The following is a 21,297-nucleotide window of genomic DNA, read 5'->3' as shown; positions in this document are numbered from 1 at the left end:
CTGACCTGGAAATTACTCTGTGCTTGTGCTGGAGGTCCAGGGGGCAATGTTGTGTGTTCTGCAGCCCCGACAATCCATTATCTTGTCATTTTATGATAGATACAATGCAGAAGAGGCAGGTTTAAAGTGAGCCTTCACATCTATGCTGTCCCACATTAATCCCTCTCTTCCTCATCTCCTAAAAGGCAATCTTTGGGTTATGGAGGAAGACTAGGAAATACAGGAATGCTAATTACAATTAAAAGTGAAACACCATAATGATTTACATGATGTCCATTCCTCAGGCTGCACTTTTGATCCCTTTATTTGAGACAGCATTCCTGGCAAACTGTTGCACTCTTGCACATAAAATATGCTGGAGAGTTAAGGAACTTGTGTGTTAAACCTCATTTTCAAACAATGCCACAGGCAAATTGTCCCCTTTTTAAGGAGGACATTATAGCCTTTCTGTGTCTATAAATACAACACATAAAGCTCCTTATTACCAAATGCTTTATTAACATCAGCAGACAGTCTTAGGACATGATCTATGGTTGATTGATTTGCCTGAAAGCCACTTTAATACTGAGGAAGAAGATTATTCATCTCCAGAAAGAATGACAGTCAACAATAAATCATTCCCTCCATCTTCTTACATAGCCATGAAGTTAAGGCTATCAGCTGATAAGAACCTAAATCAAAGTATGATCTGGTTTTTGGAGGGGGTTGGGTTTTTTAATAAGAAATGCTTAAGGTTGCTTTCTTATTTTTTGGATCAAACTAATGCTGCAAACACAATCACTGCAAATGTGTTGGGATATCAAAAGTTTAACATTTAACAGTAAGAATATGGGATTTTTCTACCATGATTTTAATCTGTACTTGATATTTAGGATAATTTTGGTTTGATTTTTAACTCACAAAATTACCCAATCTGAAGACTTTTTCTATAATAGAAAGGTTGAAAGTGTAGTTTAGTAGAGTTTTGGACATTTTATAGAGCTCATTCAGTGAAATATTTTGCTGATCTGATTTTTGGACTATTTATGGCATGGTTTATTCCTTTGTTCTTCCATTGCTTTTCCCCATGTGTACTTCTCTTCTGTCCTCGTGACCCTCAGCTGGGCCCTCCCAAGGGATTTTCAAGGCAGAGAAGCAGCAGCAATTCTTGTTTTCCAAGAACACCAAGGTGTAGGGGCAAGTCAGAGCCCCTGCTTTGCCTGTCTTCAGCACAAGTGTTCAACAGTGACTGAAATCCTGATTTTCAAATGGATTTGGGTTTTTTAAGCCTCACACCAAAGCAGGAATACTCAGCTTTGAGCACTTTGTGTCTGGCTGGACCCACAGAGAGCAAAGGAGGGAGATCCAGGAGCAGGGAGCAAGTTCAGTGTTTGGATGGGGACAATTTGCCAGGCTGGGTAACCCTGTTTGTGCTCCATGGGCTTTGGGGAAGGAAAAAGTGGATTATAAAAGAGGCAAAGGGTATTATTACAGTGGGATGGAAAAGAAAAAGAAATGTAGACGTTTCTGGCAAAATTGTACCTTTGATATTTCTGTTTCTGCTTTCTATGAAATCTTTCCTCATTCTCTGGAGGTTGGATGATCCAGTGAATTAGGGGCTCCTGTTTTGGTTGGCTTTTTAAAAAATCCACATTGCTTTTAGCACGCTGAAGGCTTTATTGAGGTTCTGATTTTCCTTACTCCACTGCTGTAAAGCCTCTCTAGCATTGCCCTATCAAGTGCAACTAATTAACATCAAAGGGATATTGTTCTTCATTATGGCTCTATGATCAGCCATGTATCCCCTGTATGCTGAATTGGCTCTTTTGAGTCTCATTCAGAGTGCCTGCTCCAAGTCCCTTATAGATTGCCTTCTTCATTTGCACAGCACTACACAGGTTAATATTCACATGCATTTAAGTGGAAAATTGCCTCTTCCTGAAGGACCATCAGCCCTGTCTGGTGGCATTTTCTGTAAAACCCATGCTCAGATATTGCACTGCTAACAGGCAGTGCTTTACTTCCCTGTTACCTCTTGACTTAGCATGATCAAATCCCAATTTCTGCAAATTTCTGCTGCATCTCATTTAATTTTGTTTCCAGGGATCTGTTTTCCTTATCCACGTGTCACCATTGCTTATGAGAACCCATAGATGGACACAGACCCCCCCCTGGCCATTTTCTGTTTCCCTGCCATCACACTCTGCTAGTTCCAGTCTGTCTGGGAAGAAAATTCTGTCCAGTCCCTGGAATGAAGAGGGAATTCCATCAATGTTGCAGGAAAATGAATTGTCTGGAACAACCCCTTGAAACTGCAGCTCTGTGGGTTTGCAGTTTCCTCTTGGTCAGCACATCAGACCAGGTCTATTCCCAATATTCTGCAGGTTCAGAGGGAACCTGGAATCTCATAGCTGAGAAGGGAGGATAAACAAAGATGCAGTGTCACACTGTTCAGAAGTGAGTGCATCATTTTCCTTTGGAAATCATTTCCCTGCTAATTCGTGGAATCACAGCAATTCCTGTCTCATGACATACAGCTATAGCCAGAGAAGTTAGGAAAGTTTTTTGTTACACATTATGGGAATACATATGCACCCCTTTCCTGAGTTTCCAGCATTTTTATACACCAGCTTTGTGGGTTTTATGCTTCTATAATGCCTTGCAGTTTCTTGGAAGCCTATTTACGTGTTGTAGATGCATTTCTGGCTTCATCAAAGGTGTTCAGTGTGCATTCTATTTTCTTTTCTAATTCAAAGTATCTGAAATACAGTGAGGTTTGTGCTGCATTCCATAAAAATGACACTTTTCTGTTATAAAACTGAGCTTGTGTTATGTGCTTTGGAGTGTTCTGAACTTTGTGGGCATTTGTTCACTGTTGCAAGAGCTGACAAAAATTTCATTTCTACTGAGATGCAGATTTTGGGAAGTATCTGCTTACCCCAAAAACTGCACATTTTTTACACTTAATTTGGTACCAAGTCAAGTGGTAACCACACCATTTAAAATACTTTTTACAAGCATAAAAGGAGGTGTGCTGTGTGTGTATTAATTGGGAGTTTCTAACTTTGCCTTGAAAAAGTGAAAAACTCTTTAAAAATAGTGCCATGCTTTACTTTCAGATCGATGCAGTACAGGCAGGTGCTAAAAGTGCTTCTCTATGATTTTAATTTTGGCACATCAGCAAGGCTATCTAGAATTCCAGCAGCTTGTGTGTCCTGGAGATCCACTGCTTTGTTGAAATAAATTGAGACCTTGTCAGTATGAATCACCATGAATATTATTGTATAATATCACAGACATAACAGAATATAAATATTTTAATGTCATAATATTGCTTAAATAGGAATATTTGAATTGAAATAGTTTACAGTAAGAGTTGGCAATGCAACAAACACATGTGACACCCCTTGCAGCCATGTCCCCTGTGGAGGGCTAGGTAGACCTTTTTCACATTTAAGACCAAAATGCCATCATTATTACTGATTTTTTTAACTGTTTTGCATCCACCTTGTAGAGTTTGACCCTATTTTTGTTGAAATTGTCCATTTATTAGATCACAAAATCCTACATGCCAACTCTATAAAATCCTTCATACCTGCTCAACTCGCTGCCTACCCAAGGGGTGCAGCAGTTTAATGTGGGGGAAAAGAAAAAAATTAATCTGTTCCTTAAAGATTTAAATTGTCATAAAAATCCAAAATTAAACATGCTGCCTGTTTAGCCTTTTTGGGTTTCCCATAAGTTTGGAACAAGTCATCTTGTATTTGGTGCTGACTGAAAAATGTAATTTGACGTTTTTAAAATTAAAACCGTCATGGTATTTAAAGATGAACTTAAGCTCTGCTAATTCCATTAAACTGCAGGCTGCCAATGAGTTATAAAGTCTAATTAATCATTTTGTCAGCTTTGCCTTCTGAAGCTAGTCAATATAAATTTGAATAAATAGGAAGCTGTTGACCCAGACACCTCTGGATGTTCTGAATAAAGATGTGCCAGTAGTAAAACACTCCAACAATTACCCACTTTGCACATAGTGTGCACAAATGTGGAATTATACACTAACACACAGGCGTGGTGTTAGCCTTCATTTAAATTATTTATTTGTGGTGATAAATAAAGGAATGTGCGTAGTCATCCCTCCTGTGTTTTGTCAAGGCAGGGGTTTTAAGGAGGAAAACTTTTTTAGCCCAAGTTTGTCGCTGACACTGCAGTGTGACATGTCACATCAGGTTGCATCAATAGAGCCATGTTATGTAAAAGTAATGAAATGTGACTGATAGAACCCAAGATACTGTAACATACTGTAACATAATGTGTCAGCATTTCTTTAATGGAGCCTTTCAGGAATGCTTTTTTTGGTAAAACACCTTAAAAAGTCAGCTACAAAGAGTGACGAGGAGAGAGAAAATATTTGCACTCAGTTGCCGCCACAAGAAGCACAGAAAATGATCTAATAAAAAATATTTCCAGTAATTTATGTACCTATGTATGAACTAGAAATTCAGAAAAGCGAAACCTAGGCATCATTAGTCAATTTTTTAACTGTGCTTTATGAAATTGGTTTCCTGATCAAGCACAAGAGTAAAAACTTGCCTGTGTTTGACATAAGATTATCCAGATGTCATGCCTGTGGTACTGCAAGTTCCCTCTATCCAGCAGAAAAAACTTCTATTTCTCTAATATCTCCTAAGGATCCAGGAAACCTCATTTTCACTAAAACCAGCCCCGTGACCCTAGAAACAAAATGATTATTTACATTTTTAGAGGTCGGGTTGCATCTCCTCCTCTATCCCTCACGGAGCTGGCGAACCCGGGGGCGGCACGGCCCCGGTGAGGGACGTGGCACCTACAGCAGCCCTGCCACCAGCATCCTTCTGGGCAGCAGGGGAGACACCGAGCCAGAAACCAGCCCTGCCACCAGCATCCTTCTGGGCAGCAGGGGAGACACCAAGCCAGAAACCAGCCCTGCCACCAGCATCCTTCTGGGCAGCAGGAGAGACACCGAGCCAGAAACCAGCCCTGCCACCAGCATCCTTCTGGGCAGCAGGGGAGACACCGAGCCGTTTGTCTTCAGCAGATTAACAGGGAAGGTTGTTTTTGTTTGTCTGACTGGTCAAGGACAATTTACAGTTCAGTTACTCTGAAGGAAAGACTTGTTGATTTGAGAGCACTCCTATTATAGCTGCAGGTAGGGGATGATGGATTCAGCCGTCACCGTGATGGAGTGCAGCCCGCGCGCTGGCAATGCACTAAATAAATAAAACACTGGTGGATCTGTTTGCTTCAGCTGCTCAACAGCAAGGGCTGCCATGGAGGTGGAGGCTTCTCCAGTGGGGGAACCAAGGATTTCAATCTTCTCTTTAGCTCAAACAAGTTCTTGGGCTTTCTGAGAATATTCAGATTCATCCATGGGGGGAAAAAAATGAAAACAACACTTTTTTCTTATAGGAATTTTGTGTCCCAGTGCCTCAAAGACAAATTTTTATACTTCCTACAAAGTATTCTCTTCACCCACTGTTTTCTCCATTTTTTCCTTATCTTTGAATTTCTGAGACAAGAGTTGTTAAAAATCTAGTTTGTCCCTTGGCAGTGGGAGACTGTTCTGTGAAGAACATCCGCTCTTGGAACAGCCCCTGTGACAAAGTGGGCACAAATTTTCTTGTAGGTTTCATTGATCTATTAGCTCAGTTGCTTATTCTCTGGCTGGATATTACCCTTGATAGCCATTATCATTCCATTAGAGCAGTCTTGTCAATTTTTAATTGCTTATCATTTAAGAGATATTCAGTATACCCAAAAACTCCTTTTTTACTCATCAGTGGGAATTGTTTGCTATGCTACAAAGCTTTTAACTAATAGGAATTTTTCTTCTGTGTCATTAGTTTTTATGATTTTTCTCTTGGTGACATGAAATAAATCACTGCTAACAGTACTAATTCCACTGTATTTTAGTCAATTATATGGGTACAAATTTGCATTTTAAATTAAAATTTATACACTTGAGAAAAACTATTAAAAACTGCAGAAGAAATCAATAAAAAGCCCCATGTTTACCTTCTACTTTCCTGCACAACTCATTCCATGCTCTTCAGTGCAGGCAGGCTGCATAGACTGGTCTTGAATTTTCCAGAATGTTGTGGTGTAAGTAACTCTGATACTGACAGATTTTGTACTTGCATAGCTGCTGAGAGATCAGAAATAGAAAATTCAAAGAAAATTTATGTCCCCAGCCCAAAATTTGAGTTCCATTTTTCATTATGAGGTGGTGCTGAGTGCTGCCCAGGGTAGCTGGGTGCATCTCCATGTGCCATTTAGTGGTTAGACCCAGGATTGTCATATTCATATTTCATATTATTTCCATCTTGCAATTCAAGCAGCAAAGATGGGCTCTAGACTGAGAGATCATACATCCAAAGTCAGTAAACTTTATTTCCAAAAGCAAGAGGGTTTTTTCCCCAGAGTTTTTTGTTTTTCCTGATAGGTTTGGTTTTTCTCAAGGGTTCAGATTTGCAGAAATGCTTGAGAGGTTGATGATAGTATCCAAGGTGAGTTTCCCCTGTAAAAACACTGACCATTTGTTGTCCTGTGGCCTTCCTAAGATGGGATTGTTAATCCTGAGATGAACTTTTGTCTGTTTAAATACTGTGAAATCCCCAGAGTCAGTAAACCTTTAAAAACAGAGAACTGGCAATTCTATATGAAAAACTTTGACACGCACAAAAGACACATCACCTCTTCAGCCCTCCAAAAAGGGGATGGGAGCAGAGAAAAAAGCTGCTTTGTTCCTCTCTGAGCCTTGAGTGGAACAGATAACATTATTGAAGGCAATGCCACAGAGCCACGTTGGACAGCTCTTTCAGCAAGGATGGGCTCTGGTTTTGCTCATTGTCTGCTTAATATTGACACTGCTTTAGTGGCCACAAAATACAATTTTATGAGTGTTGTCTCTTTGCTATCAGGAGGAGCCACGAGGGTCAACACCTGCCACTTGTAATAATAGTGGCTCTTTGGGGGTAAAGTTGGAAGGGGTGATATTGCAAATAAAAGTCAGTTTGACAGGGAAGAGTAAAACCAGTGTAAATGCTGCTTGGTTTTGAAGAAGCCTTGATAAATTGAAAAGCCAAATTAAAGCATTAGGTCTATACAGAAAATGAGAATTAATAATCTGATAAAACTATAGCATTAGTAGGTAATAATAGAGGAGATGTAACCATTATCAGCAGGGCTTCAGTGCAGATAAGCTCTGCTCTGGGAGACAGAAGTCTGGCAATGCCTCTGGTTTCTGCAGGTGCCTTTGGTGCCCTCTGTCATGTTTTTAGCAAGTTCATTACTGGAAGGGAAGTGAGGATCTAATATTGCAAATCAGCCAATTTCTACTCTTCCAAATCCAGCTTTTGTGTGGGGGATACTGAAGTTTCAATACTAGTAAATTTAATATTTTCTTGGCTTTTTTAGCAAGTTTTACACAACTCTCTTCTTCCAGCTTATAGGTTGATTTTTCTTAACCTTTCCCCTGTTTTTCCCAATTATTTTTTTTTTATTTCACTGAGTTCTTATCTGTGCTCACAGTAAGCTTCACTCGTTGCTCTTGCTCTGCAGAGCACTCCAGTAATTACTGAAACTGCCAATGAAGAAACAACTACAAAGCAACGAGTCAAATGTGTGCTATAAATAAGGTATTGAATTCTGTTTGACTGCACAGGGCAACAATTTCTAAAAATTGCTGAGGAGTCCAATAAACAAGGTAGATCTGGAAGATGTTGTGTCTGTACAAACCTGCAGAGAAACCCCCACAAATTGCTTTGTACAAGGGGGAAATGAGATGAAGTTTTAAACTTGAAAGTGCTTAAATATGTAATTACTTGTTCTAAGAGTAATACAGGGGGAAATCATGGAGAATCCAAAATGGGGTTGATTTTGTCCATGGCCTTCCTGTTCAGAGTGAGCAATTCTTAACCAAATTTCACAGTTCACACTTCACCCTCTGCCTGTCAGAAGTTTCTGACTGATTTCTTCCCCAGTACAGCCAGTTTTGGAGGTGGAAATGGTGAATATGTTTGAGGTAACTGTGAGCAGGACTGAAAGGTGACTCAGCCCCAAGTCTCTCTGCAGCTCAGCTGCCAAACACCTATTTAAGTCCCCAACTCCTAAAATAAATGTTCAGAGCAGCCTTGCCAGCCAAGTCCAAAATTTTCAAGTCAGTTTTCCACTGAAAATTTGATTTGATTTTGGAGCTAGCTGAAAATCAAGTGGCCCAAGTGGTATTTAAAATGGAAGAATTTCTGGAAGCGTGGGAGTCATCCCTGAGAGCTCAAAAGCAAATCCTGTGCAGGACTGAGCAAAATCCTGGAGGGGACTCTGGGAGGTGTCTCACAGTCCAGGCTGGAGAATTCACATTGTACTGTGAGACATTTTGGGTGCCCCTCCAGAAGCAAAACCTGTGCAAATGACAAGATTTGAGAAGAAGGTGACTTGGCCACACTGATGGGATTTTATTGGGAGAATCAGCTGCAGATGCTGGTGCTGCACCAAGTGCAGGAAGATACTGTCAATGCATTCTGCTTGAATATTCTTTATTGCTTTTTCCTCTGTGATTAGAGAAAGGAGACGAGCCCTTCTCTGCACTCAAGGAAATTAGGGAATCAATTTCATGGGAGAGGCAGTAACAAACAAACAGAGAGCTCTGGGTTAGCACGGGAATATTCACATCCACAAAGTTGTGCAGGTTAAGCAAAAAAGTTTCTTCTTTTTGTGCAGTGATTTTTCATTTTGCACTACAGGCTTTTAGGGTTATTAAATGTCTTGATTTTAAAGTGTATTTCATCCACTGAAGCAGAACAGGAGCCAAATTTGGGGTTTTGATACGCAAGCATCACTCTCACTAATTCCATTATGAACTTTACATTTATATTCAACAAAGCCCTGCCTGACTCTGCAGGGATGTGCTGCATGAGACATCCCAGAATCACAGAATATTCTGCCTTGGAAGGGGCCCACAAGGATGGAGTCCAGCTCCTAAGGAATGATCCATGCAGGGATCAAACCTGGGGTTATTGCAGCTCCGAACCGAGGGCCCCTGGCACTGCAGCACCGACTCTGCTCAGTGACTCTCATTGCCTTACGGCTCAAAATTTACCAGTAATTCATCTCTTTCTGTCTCCTCGTTCTTTTTAACCTTGAAATTATATTTTATCTCCACTAGGGAGCAGCAAACGACATAAAAATATCATTACTGCTCCAATCCCAGGGAAAGGAGCACGGGAGAAATGGGACTAAAACTTTTAAATTCAATAATCTGGCAGGTTACAAATGCATTCGCTGTCAATTCTTGTGTGAACAACTGTGATTTTTGAAAACTACATAGCAGCTTTATCTCTTTTTCTCTTTTTAGCTCCGTTCATTTAAAGTCCCCCTGTATAAATTGTCTTTTGGTGGATAAAATGGGGTTTCTTTCATCTTCAAACTGCTGTAGAAGGGTTAAGGAAGGGCCTGAATGTTTCAATTTGCCTCAGATGGAAGCTCTGTTGGATTTATCTTTTACTATGTGTATTTTTTAATAGTATTTTGGTTATAAAAGCACTTTGAATTAAGGCATATATATATATATTCTGAATATTTAAATTTTTTTAATGTTATTTAATTTCTTATCCTCCTACTTGTCTTTGCACTCTGAAGAAGAAGACATGAAGATTCATTAAAGAGTGCACTAAAAACAAATACATCACATAAATCATTTTTGGTCTGGTTAGACTAAACACACGAGATAATGTAAGGAAAGTGGATATACACAAATTAAAAGAGCAAGCAGCTGGGATGGCATTGAGTTTCTTCTGGACAAATGGGCTAAAACTCAAGAAAAAAATTAATTTTTTTTTTTTGTGGCTGTCAGCTGCTAAACTAGGGAATCATTTTCCAATAAAAGTGATGAATGCTCTCTTTTGGAGTCCTTCAGGAGTGGACAGGGGAAAGCTCTGAACAATACAGGACAGAAAGCCTTGCAGTGACAGAGGCTCCATCACCTTCTTTCTTGCTCTGAGCTCTGCTTCCTTCTGCCACTTGAATGAAATATGCAAATGACAGATATTAAAAACAGGAAGTTTCCAAAACAGATTTAGGGCTTAATTTTTCAGGTGATTTCTTGGTTGGAGAAAGACAAAACTTTGTAGAAATACCAATGACATGAGTGTATAACCAGTGCTCTTTGTGCATTTACTTCTGCACTGGATATTGCTGGGTGCTAAAAAGTACCTCTGAAAACTCACCAGCTTCCCAGAAAAACAGGAAATTGTAGTTTTAAAGGACAGGGTTTTGTTGTTGTTGTTGTTTTTAATCAAATATATAAGAAGCAGAAAAGACCTCACAACAACTTTGGGAGCTGCTTGCTCTTTATTCTTTGTGGCCTGGAAAATGCTGCAGAGAGTTTTGAATATCAGCACGTCAAAGGTGCCGTGTCCAGCCCACAGGCAGCACTGATGGCACATTTTCACATTTTGTCCTGGCTCTTTGGAACATTGGGCAGCCCTGAGGCACTCGAGAAGCCCCTTAGGATCTCATCCACCTGAAATTCCTGCTCCAGCTCCTTTCTGCTGCCTGTCACACACCCCACATGGAAATCCAGATCCCTTAAAGGGCTCCAAGCACCTCAGAGCCTCCCTCTGCTCTGTCCTGCTCTTCCAGGCTGAGATGTTTAACTCCTTTGGCTGACCTGGAGTCAGTGTCCTCAAAGGTGACAGGGAAATGTCAGTCTTGTGTCTGAGTGACTCTGCCCACCCAAACCAGAGCTGAGGTGCTGAGGGGGCACTTGGGGCCTTTTGGGGCCACCTAAAAACAGAGGCCAGACAAAACTAAGGGAATAAAAGCAATTCTATTTATTGAAGGGTCTCCAGGTACCTTTAGGGCAGGCAAAGCCCCCCCCAGGGGCTACACCCTAAAATTGACAGCAGGTCACTGGTTTTCACCTTTTTATCAGTTTGGTCCATTTGCATATTGGGGGTTAATTTTCTAATTATAGGTTCAGGTAATGAAGTCATTCTCCCCCAGAGTGAGGTGTCCTTGGTTCCCAGCCTGGAGAGGAATTGTTGTGTCTGCCCAAAGTGGGAGAGCAGCAGCTCACACTGTGTGTGGAGTTTGGAGTTATACACTAGAGAACTGCAGGATCACAAATACATGAAAAATAGAAAAGCTGAAGTCTTAAGGCATCACACCCAGCTCTGCCAAGAGCAGACAGGGATCATGGCTTGGAGACTCAGCTGAAATCCCTTGGGAAATCCTAATCAGCAGGATTGGCTCCAGCCTGGAGCCCGCTCTGCCCTGGGGGCACAGCTCAGTCCTGCAGAGGGCTGAGAGGAGCAGGAGGAGCCCCCAGCTCCAGAGCTGCTCCAGGCTGGGGGGCACACCCCGAACATTTCCTCCCTCACCTAGGAGTGGGTCTGGTGGAAGGAGAATGTGCTGCAGTGTTCTCCTGCTCTGCCTGCTGGGACTTGTCTGTGCCCAGGCCGTGTCCAGAAAATGAGAGCTCCGGGGGTAAGAAAAATATCTAATGAGAAGGTACTGAAAGTATTTTCAAATGAGTTTTTCCCTGCCAAAAGGAAAGATAAACACTCAGATTTCTCAGTTTTCATGTGCCACGCATGAAAGTGATTGGGATAATTTACATTCACACTTATTTTGATGGGCAGGGAATAGATAAGTAGTGAATTAAACTTTTTCTCTCCACCATCTGTATCCAAAAGAAGGAGCATTAGGAGCATGGCAAGTGATTCTGGTTTGGGATGCAATTATATATCAATGGAAAGGGAAATGTATGGAAAATACCTGGAAGCTGACCCTAAGTTTGTGGGCTTATTAGGATTGCAATGAACATAAACTATTGAATTCCATTGAATTATTTATGGAGTTTCAGGACATAAGATTTCTGTCATTCTGTTGACTGTGATATAATTAGAATAACTCTGGCATCAGCATCGAGTTGCACACAAACCAAAAATAAATAGGATCAATCATGAGATCATGGTATTGAGTGAAAGAGCTAAAGTATGATGAGTTCCTAATATATGAAAAAAAAACCCACAAAATTCAGCTGCTCTGTTAAGACAGAATGTTGAAGGTGTTGGAATTTTTCACTGACACAATGGTTCAGATTTCATAACATATTTAAATATTTTATGCTTCTTCCTTGTAAATCTAACCTGGAATCATCAGTGACTTTCCTGGTCAAATTTCCCCATTTGTCAGAGCCTGAGCTGCCTCCCTGGCTGAGCTGCAAGCTCTCACTGAAAGCACTCTGCAGTCTCAGATGCATCTGCACCAGTGATCTGGTCTAATTTCTTGGAGCTTGCTCAGCAGCCAGGGCTGGAATTCTGCCCCAGCACCTCGAGTAAAACTATTCTGCCTTTTTTTTTATTTATTTAATGAATTTTTAAAGTTTAGAAACTAATCTCATAGAAAGTTTTTCTGATGCAAACCTCTGGCCTTGAGAATTGCAGTGGATTTTTCATCCCTCTTAAGCAGTCATCAGTTTTCTTACAACCAGTCTCTGTTTTCCAGCATTACTTAGTGTCAGCAAATTTCCATTCTTTTGATTTGCTTTCCTAAGTAGAACTTCTAGTAGAAATAAATTACTCTATAACTAATCCAGCTTGCATATTTTATCAGCATTCTTTCCATCATTTGTTTTCTTTGCATTTATTTTAATCTTGCCTGTTAGAAATAATGTAGTGATTTAAGAATCTCCCCTGTGCAGCACTATTCTAATACCTGTCAGCAGCAAGATGGGACCTTCTATGCTTCATTTTACCTGAACTTGTTCCCTTAAAAAAAGAGAATTTGTGATTCTCACCAGTGGAACAAACCTCAGCTCCTTTTTGGACCGTGCCACTGGTGATTGTTGTCCCATATTATGAGAAATAGGAAGTGTGGAGACCTTCAGTGGGGGTGGTTTGGGAGTATTTTTGGTTTTGGAACCCAGGGATGGCCCTGGAGTTTGTCAGGGCCCTTCTGCAAGTTTTGACTTGAACTCAGTATTTTGTGCACATAATGAACATCTGGTGACAAGGCACTCAGAGCAACAACAACACCACCAAAAAAAGAGAAGGGGAAAATGAGGAGGAGGAGGAGGAAAAGCAAAAGGCAGTAAAATCTTTTGCATGCCTGCTACTTTTATGGCTTAAAATATTTTTTCCTTCAATCAGTGCATCTAGGGAAAGTTTTTTTGATGTAACAATCAATTTTTAACAAGGAAAAAAGTCTGAACTCATAAATATTGTATGTATTAATTGTGAAGCTTAATGGAACACTTTGTGTTTCTGAACAACTCGTTTACATAATTAAAATCTCCTTTGATCTGTGAGTAAATGATTTAATCTTAAATGCTCATTAGTCTAAATGGGTCTTCTATTCAATTGTATCAAGATGCTATGGAAAATTCTCAGACCTTTAGAAAATATTTGTCAGTTGTTAGGTAAACAGAAACCTATCTGTGAACAGAAATCTTTTATCTCTGCAAAAGAATTTGACTCTAAAACTAATTCAGATTAAAGCTTCTTCTTTTTTTTTCCTTAATCTGACATTTTGGTTTTAAGAGCAGTTCAATGAAATGTGGGAGGGGGTTGTTCAATTTATAGTCAGTAAAAAAAGAATTTAGTCCTTGAAAATAAAACATGAAATGAAAGAAAAAAGAATGTCAGGTAGGTGCCCCTCCAACTGAGGTTTTCATTTTTGTATCTTCACTGCTATTTTCTTGTGTGTTGCTCAGGAATCTCTGTGGATGTGGCAAAGCTCAGGAACATCTGGGAAATGAACAAGACTTTTCATCTTTAGAATTCATGTAACAGCAGCAGCACCATGGCAGTCTTTGTCTGCCAAGGGCTGCCACCTGTAGGTGTCCAGGGTAGGATCCTTTCTTCCAGTCTCTTCCCTCTAAATGTGGAGTACAAAACCTCTCACCCAAACGAGGTGCTGCACATCTCCCTTGGATCTTCAGGCACTTTCCTGACAAACCCATTTCCTTATATCCTGATTCAAACAAAGAAAGCTGAGAAATTGGGCATCAATGTCACTATATTCATTTTTTTCCTCAAAAACTCTAAACCAAATAATTTATTTCGAAAATAGTCTTTTTTCATTATCCCATCTGTAACTTTTTTTTTTAAGCCACTTCTCATTCCCACAGGGAGCTTTTTCCTTTTTTGAAAAAGGTAAGGATTTTAATTAGCTCAGGTGGTGCAATAAACACCAACATCTGTGTCCCTTTAGGAAAGGCTGAGAACATTTGTTCTGCTCCCTCTCTCAAGAGCAAATGCATGGCACAGAAACACCTCAGAGTCACCTTGCTGAGAGCTCCTGGTGACCACAGGTCCTGCCAGGCTGTGTCACACCAGCCCCTCCTTGGCAAAGGCAGAGCCAGCCCTCAGTCACTGCCCCCTGTCCCCAGGGACACTTCTGGCACTTTGGGGACATCTTGAGCCAGAAGCCAGAATATTTAGTTCCTCTGGAAACTGCTCTCTTCCATGCACTGGTGTGTTAATGGTGCTGGGCCACAGCTGCAAAGGCAGTTGGGGTGGAACACTCCTGTGTACGCTGAAAAAATAGCCAATATTTTGAATATTCAATGTTTTGAATTCAATATTTCAATGGGAAAAATATCAAAAATTAATATTTCACATTTCTTTAATATTTCCTATGTACAGGGGTTTTTTTTTATTTTCGTCATGTAGGGTTTGAGCTGCTGTGTTTATTTTATCTGCTAAAAAATTTTTTTTAATTGCCAGGGCTTTATTTGGAAGTCCCATTTTCAACACTAGTCTTTAATTACAATTACCTGTTTCCAAAGGTTACCTTATAGCAAGGTGAAACTTTTAGTTTTTGATGCTAATTCACTCTTTAACAAAAAAACAAACTCTGTCTTGGCTATAACACTCAGTTAATGGAACTGTCACTGAGCTGATTTCAGTGCTTAATTTGGATTATTTTCTGCTGAAATTCCAGATTTACTATATTTTAATTATAGGAAATGTGACATACCATTTTACCCATTGTATCTCATTTTAATTCTTTCATATTTGTCAAAAATACTGACTATAATTCAGCCTACATACAAGCAAAATACCCATCACTTCAACTTCTGTAAATAATTAAGGCTTGGGTTTAATGACTGAAGTTATTGGGTATTTTTTAATCAAAACAAAGCAAAAAAAAAAAAAAAAGAAGAAAAAAGAAAAAAACCCTGTGCTATCAATTTCAGCTGAAGGAAACAGGTTTTTGGCTGTGCTGAGTGTTGAGAATTTACATAGCAAAGTGCAAACACCCAAGAAAACACACCTCTGTCCTCGGAAGGGTTGGTGTCATTTATGTGCAAACAGAGAAGGAAACGTGGCTCTGGCATGGTTTGCCTTGGCTGGAACATTTTTGGGATAGCCTGAGGGATTTGGGCTCCTGAGGAACTCAGAGTAGAAAAGAGCACCAGGGCTCTGCAGTGATGCTCTGCATCTCTCAGAGCCCAGTGCAGATTTTAGCTATTACTCGCTTTTAAATTTGAAACAGACAAAGAATTTTAATGTGGAAAATCGACGTGAAACAGGTTCTTTTTTTTTTTCTTTTCTCTTTCATGTTTTTGTAGCTTGAATAAGCATTTCCTCTCTCAGTCTTTGTAAGTACTGATAATAATGTGAAAAAAGTGCCCGAGCATCTCTTAAATCATTGTGGGGATTGCAGGGTGGATTTCTCATCTCAGCAACATCAATACACAAAATAACCACAAAATAGAGATGAAATTCACTGATCCCGAGTCACTGCCTAGGATTTACTTACATGGCTTTCTAATAATATAAATAAGCATCTAACTTTGGGAACAAGTCTAAAGAATTTGAACTCTAGTTAACTGATAAAGTTTGGGGGGAAAAAAATCAAGAAAAGGCTTTTCTGCAAGAGTCCCATCAGTTCTTAATTTCTATGCAAATAAGTGGTGGGCAATGATTTCAGAATTGCTTTTGTTGGTCAGAGGGCTTTGCAAGAAGACATCTGGGGTGGTGACACGTTTTTGAATGAGACATCAGAGTCTGGATTGCTCTCCATAGATGTGTGCTGGGCAATCCCCATCTCAGAGCATCTCCTATAAACCAGCCCAATGTTATTGCTATAAAAATGTTACAGATTCAACACACAGACATTTACAGCCAGCCAGCTGAAACATTATCTTCGTGGGCTTGGGTCATGGAGAGACAGTTCTGGGGTGATTGGTGCTGAAATCTCATGGGCAAATAATGCTTAAAGCCTTAAATAAGTGCCTAGTGAATTGTGAATTTTAGCAATTTATTAGTATTGATACAGTACCAGAAAGATTTAGCTTTTTTTTTTTTTTCCAAGTAATTTGATTTTCTTCAGTCCCAATGAAAAGTTGTCCCTTACTTAAAATTGAGGGCACTTTGTAAAAATATTTGTTGTGAAGTTCCATTCAATGCACACTGCAGAGAGGAAATTCATGGAGCAGAGTAAAGAAGGGTGTGTTTCAAAAATATATTACTGTGTTTCAGCTTAATTGTATTGGTCTGAAGTCATTTTTATATTTGTAAAGAATTTTTAGTATTTTCACTATTTTTTTGTTTTTTACTTACCTAAATTTCTTGGGCAACCCTACTACATGATGGATGATTGTCAGAATAGTAATTTGCATTGTTGAAAGTAATATGAAATATAAGAATTCATCCTGCTTCAGTACACCAGTGGCTGGATTTGCTGTATAAGAACAAAAGAGAAACTTTCATTTCTGAACCACTGTTAACCAAGCTATAGAGCTATAATTAGTTTAAAAATTTATTTTATCAAATTATTATTGTTCCATCAGCAAAGGAAAAGACAAGTGGGGAAAATTGGCCCAACCTGCAAAATTTCTGCATTTATAAAGAAAGGAATATAAAAGAAAGGGCAAATATGATTGGATATAAAAGAATAGGCAGAAGTTAAGAAACTGAGCTCCAAAAGTCAAAGAGTGCCTTGTCTGGAAAACTTGGGATCAAAGACTTTCTTTGCCAAACTAGAAGGATTCTTGCAATGAACTTAACTTTCTGTGACATTGGGCCTGAAGTGTTTTGCACAGGCAAAATATTTTTGCAGGAGATTCTGACAAACACAATTTTGGTGCTGTTTTATAAATAGTCATGTGAGTATTTGTTCTTTGGAGATCTGAGGCCAGGGGTTTTCCCTGAAGACCAGTAAAACAAAGTGGCCTTTTATGGAAGAACACTGGTTCATTCAGGGGGAAACTAAATATCACAGGGAAGTGTCAGAGAGCTGGCTGGTAGGCACAGCAAAAGCAGGAAAAGTAGCAGTGAAATATCTTTTATCTGCCTCCACAATTAATGTTTGGGGAGGTAGAGTTAAAAAATAGTTTAAAAATAGTAAAAAAATAGTAGTAAAGAAATAGTAGTTTAAAAATAGTAAAAAAACAGTAGTTAAATAGTTAATAGTAGTTAAATAGTTAAATAGTACCAGTTAAAAAATAGTAGTTAAAAAATAGTAGTTAAAAAATAGTAGTTAAAAAATAGTAGTTAAAAAATAGTAGTTAAAAAATAGTAGTTAAAAAATAGTAGTTAAAAAATAGTAGTTAAAAAATAGTAGTTAAAAAATAGTAGTTAAAAAATAGTAGTTAAAAAATAGTAGTAGAAAATAGTTAGAAAATTTTTTTTAATTTTTTTTAATTTTTTAAAAATTTTTAAAATTTTTAAAAGAAATTTAAGTTTTTTAAAATTTTTTTTTAAATTAAAAAATTTTTTAAAAATTTAAAATTTTTAAAATTTTTAAAATTTTTTAAAAATGCCTTTAAAAATGCCTTTAAAAATGCCTTTAAAATTGATAAAAATAGTTAAAAATCATTTGGCCATTGTCAGTAAAATCCTGGATTTCCCTCTCTCGGAGCAGGTTTGTTGATGGTGACAATGTCCCAGCAGGGAGGGCACTTCAGAAGCTCAGGGCAGTGTCCAGGACGAGCCCAGAGTGAATCTTTCCCAGAGAATTTCCCAGCTGGCAGCAGCTTGCCCTCCCCAGGGCACAGGGATGTGGGATGTGCCTTTCCTTGGTAACCTTGGATGGATTTTTCTTCCATGAACTCACTCAGCTCCTTCAACAGAGCAAGTGAAGCTGTTCCACTCAGGTGTGACATTTGAGCTTGTTTTATTACAGATTAGTGCCATGCTGGCTGTACCTTCACAGCCTTCCCCACACAGAAGCCAAGCCTGAAGTCAGCTTTCTATTTGTAAAGAATATAAGTGTATTTGCCAGGGCTCCAGCATCCCTGATTCCTTCCCTCCTGCATGGATTCACTCCTGCATGTCCCTGACTGAGCTGACCAAGCAGGTGACCAGATTTTGTCACTGTACCCAGACCCTGTGCCCACATTCCTGACCTGCATCACTCTGAAAATGCAATGCCAGCCTGGCTTTCTAACCCAGAACTGGAATTTTTCTATTTGCATTAAAGTCCAAACTCCGATTAATGGCATAAGAATTGTAATTGCTAAAATTGAATTTAATGTTCATTGAAAGAGCTGGAGCACAAAGAAATTGCTTCATTTTGAGCTGTACCAGAACACTGTAATTTAGAATTGGGGAATAACCCCTTCCAGCCATTATTTGCATCCTTTGTTTGCATGATTTTAAGGGCACATTTTGGACTGAAGGTCTGGAGCAGATGCTCAGTGGTGGTAGGTATTAGAGAAGAGATTTTTAACGTGTTGCTCCTCATTCCCTCAGGAATGTTGGAGATCTAACAAGGTGCTTCAGGTGCCCTTGCCTCACGTGAGGTACCTGCTGTACTGGTGTCCCACCAGATCATCTGAAATCCAGAGAAAACCTAGAAATTGACTTCATGCCAGCTCTGACATATTCCCACAGGGAATATTCTCCTGCTTGCATCCTGCACTCTGCCCTTCTTCAGCCATCCATCCCTCCTTTTCCTTTAATCCCTTGCAGAAGTTTATTTTTTCAAGATAGAGAGGGGTCTTATTTAAACAGCATCTTAAGGTTTCCAAGTCCCAGTTGAGAATTAAAAACCACAATGGCATTCTGGAGTAATTTCATGGCTCCTGATGGATTACAATTAGTGATCAAACTGTGCTGGTGCACTGCATTGGCAGCCAGCTTCTATCTCTGCTAAACAGCTCTGTCATGAGGGTTTCATGGGTCACAACAAGTCCCAGATTTTACCTACACATTTGGAGGCTGATGTTTTCTTCCTTGGGTTATAAATTGATGTGAAAGTCTGGAGTTACAAGTAGAAAATTGAAACAGAAAATCAAATTTCCTAAGAATGCAGAGTCAGGTGTCAGTCCCTGACTCAGGGAGGGAGGTTTTGACTCCCCCCTTTCTGGTGATTCCAGAGGCTGCCTCATGATCCATTTGCTCATTAGAAACTATTTTTAGAAGTTGCTGGAAGTGCAGACCAGAATTTTCTCTGTGCACTTAAATTTCAGAGCTGATCAAACATATACACAGAGGTTTCCTTTTATTATTCCATGAGCTGCATTTCATTCCAGAGACTGTGGGGTATTTTATAGTTATATTAGGGAAAAGAAAAATTTCTCTTTCAATTGTTTTTTCATATTAATATAATTACTGAAGCTCTTTAGACACCCAAGGATTAGAATTTCAAAGTGTCTTGTCTTTTCCAAAATGCCAAGGGCACCAGGAAAACTTGGACTGTAACATTGCTCTGAAATGGAACGATGTATTTTTCTAAAGCACAGCACACTATTAAATGAACTTGCAATATTTTTGGGGATATTATGACAAAGTATGGACTGTTCCAGATAAATTACTGACATCCCAACAACTGAGACTCTGAAATTCAGATTGCTTTTGAATATACAACTATTTTTAACCCATAAAGGCAGGGATTATGAAGGACAAATAGCCTTGCTTGACACTGTATCATCATAGGTTGCTCCTATTAGCTCTTCTAATAATTCATTGTTTTTAAAATGACACCTCAGACATTCACACCAATCACTCAGCTTGGCCAGCAAGGCTCATTTCTCATGTTTGGATGAAAAAAACAGGAATTAAATTAGAAAACTGTGCTAGCTAGGAAATGTTTTACTCACGTGAGAATCTTGTAAAAGCAGCTCTCTGGTAAAAGAGAGCAGCAGCAAATCACAAAATAGATAATGAGGGGTAATTTGCCATAAATGAATGGTAGGAACATTCTTAAAGAGAATTAGACATTTGCAAGATTTTTAGCAAAATTTAATTACCTTTTATCTAGCCATGGATGTTGTTTAAAAGGTGAAAATCAAGTAAATTATAATCAAGAGGGATTATTATTATTATTATTATTGTTGTTGTTGTTATTATTATTGCTGTTATTATTATTGTTATTATTATTATATTGCTATTATTATTGCTATTATATTGTTGCTATTGCCATTATTGCTATTATTATTATTGCTATTATTGCTATTATTATTGCTATTGCTATTATTACTAGTATTACTAGTATTATTATTCTATATTACTATACATTATATCATTATATGTAATAATTATAAATATTAAATATCTATTTAAATATATTTCATAACTAAATTGTGATATTACTATATATTATACATAAATAATAATGATAATAATAATAATATTGTCACCTCCTCGGGAGGGACAGGGATGAGTGAAGCAGGGGACACTGACATTTCCTTCCTAAGGAAAATGAACCTCATATTTACACCAGAATGTGGGTGAGACTTTACAGAAGTTTCATTCTGCTCCCAGCATTCCTGCCTGCTCCAAACTAAACTCTGCCAGCCACATTTCATCTCTTTTGGCTCCTCTTAATGATTAAATAAGACTTCATTATAATGGCAAATCTTTAAATTAATTCAATTCAATACTTACCATTTTACTTAAATCAGAGAAAGGAGCAAAGGGGAAGAACATCAATATTTTAGCAGGCACAGAGCACAGAAATTTCATAAATAAATGACCCATTGATACATAACAAATCCCTACAGACCATATCCTGTTGGGCAGCCTCTCAATTTAAATAATTGACTAAAAAAGCATTCCTAAAATAAAACAAGCTTGCTTAAAGAAGTTTAGAAGCAGAGATGGAATAATTTTTTTTAAAAATTGACCAGAAGATATTTAATTTAAAAAGAAAACTTCTAGTCAGTGAGGTTTCACAGACACATTGAACTGTTGTCTTCATTTTGTACAAATTAATATAGTACAAGACATATTTCTTTTAACTGTGAAGTATTTTAGTGTTAGGTGCAGTGTGGGAGAAAATTTATATAATTCATTTTTAGTTTTCTAAAGAACTTTTATAAAGCTG

General features: G+C 38.6%; 1 long non-coding RNA gene across 1 annotated transcript; it reads right to left on the bottom strand.

Moving 5' to 3' along the window:
- Nucleotides 1-520: 520 nt before the first annotated feature.
- Nucleotides 521-20,927, bottom strand: LOC132333738 (uncharacterized). Its single transcript, XR_009488246.1, has 4 exons — nt 20,859-20,927; nt 16,590-16,710; nt 6,034-6,160; nt 521-5,361 (listed from the first exon to the last, which is right to left on the bottom strand). It is a non-coding gene; the product is annotated as an uncharacterized LOC132333738 (long non-coding RNA).
- Between the last annotated feature and the right edge of the window lie 370 nt (nt 20,928-21,297).

Source organism: Haemorhous mexicanus, chromosome 14 (genome assembly GCF_027477595.1).
Source record: "Haemorhous mexicanus isolate bHaeMex1 chromosome 14, bHaeMex1.pri, whole genome shotgun sequence".
NCBI classification, from domain to species: domain Eukaryota; kingdom Metazoa; phylum Chordata; class Aves; order Passeriformes; family Fringillidae; genus Haemorhous; species Haemorhous mexicanus.
Note: the sequence above shows the minus strand (reverse complement) of the source record. Positions and strands in the feature narration are given on the sequence as shown.